Source organism: Ornithorhynchus anatinus, chromosome 1 (assembly GCF_004115215.2).
Source record: "Ornithorhynchus anatinus isolate Pmale09 chromosome 1, mOrnAna1.pri.v4, whole genome shotgun sequence".
Lineage (NCBI taxonomy): Eukaryota > Metazoa > Chordata > Mammalia > Monotremata > Ornithorhynchidae > Ornithorhynchus > Ornithorhynchus anatinus.
Window position 1 is genome coordinate 103,536,137 of NC_041728.1, and position 1,343 is coordinate 103,537,479.

General features: G+C 45.3%; 1 non-coding gene across 1 annotated transcript; it reads left to right on the forward strand.

Annotated features, from left to right (window-relative positions):
* Positions 1-880: 880 nt before the first annotated feature.
* On the forward strand, positions 881-1,018 carry LOC114816199. The gene has a single exon (XR_003763969.1). It is a non-coding gene; the product is annotated as a small nucleolar RNA SNORA7 (small nucleolar RNA).
* The last annotated feature ends 325 nt before the right edge of the window (positions 1,019-1,343 follow it).

Genomic DNA, 1,343 nt, shown 5'->3' on the forward strand with positions numbered 1-1,343 from the left:
AACCACTTAGTATGATTGACTGATTAAAAAGCCTACATCCACTAATAAAGTTGAGGTAAAGGCAGGCCAGAGAAGTGGGGGATTTTGAACTAGTTTGGAGTTTTCTGGTGTAAATTTTTTGTTTGTGGTTTTAAATCTCCATTTGGATTTACTTTCTTGTAGTATCTTCTTGTGTCCCTGATTAAAATGATATTTGTTAGGAGATATGCACTATCAGAGTTTTGTAGTTCTTCAAAGTACCCAAGAAGTTCTTTTTCAGATTCTGGGTGGATTTGACATCTCCATTATTCCTTTTGAATGCCTGGTTAGCTGAAGGGTTCCTAATGTGTCCCATTGTGGATATTTTTAACAAGGTGACTCCTACCTAACCATAATGTGTTTCTGAAACTATTTATAAAAATTGACATTTTTACAATTTCCTCAGCCAATCAATGATCATTGCCATCATTGCCCACTCCTCCTGATTGGGGCATGTTGGGACCTCCCATCCTGGGTTCCCTGATACCACATGGCTGGGGGCCAGGGCTTGAGGATTGAGCAGAAGTGAAGCACCCACATCAGAAGAAGAGGGTGGAGGAAATCTTCAACTAGGGTTCCAGTCTCTGAGGAAAGGGGGAAGGGGACACCAGTCCTGTGATAACCCAGCCCTCCACACAGTGCACATGCCCAGCCTTGCTCCTGCCCACATCCAAAGCCCCAAAGCCACCCTCCCTCACCCCCACCATGGCAGACTGAGCTTTCAACTCAGTGTGTACATTTGTCCGCGTGTTCTAGACTTTGCAGTGTCCACTGACCCCACTCATCCATACTCCAGGAACACTGAAACACCCCACTCAGTCAGTTAGTAAACCTTATTTGTTGAGTGCTTATTGTGTTCAGTCCCCTCTCAGGGTCACACCTGGAGAGTTTCCAGTGCTCTACCAGTCTCGACTATGGAAGGGAGAGTCAAACAGAGGCATATCCATTCCATTCTTAGCTTGGACAGTAGCTAACCACTGGAAGACAACCTGCTACAAGTCAAAACTCACCTGTGCTGGGCAGCAGTGACATGGGAGAGAGTCAAGGGTGGAGACTCATGTTTACTCATGTGGAAGAAGCAGTTGTAAACTTTTTCCCTATTTTTTCCAAGAAAACTCTATGGATACACTACCAGAATGATTGCAGATGGAGGGGGTGTTTTGGAAGAGATGTGTCCATGGTCACAGACCACAGACATGCTCCCGGAAGGGAAGTGGCAGTGGAAACAGGACACTCAGGTGGGTGACCCTTTGACCCTCAATATTGGGTAACAAACTATCTGCCTGGGTAACAGATTCTATCTCCACAAAATCTCCAGAATTTGC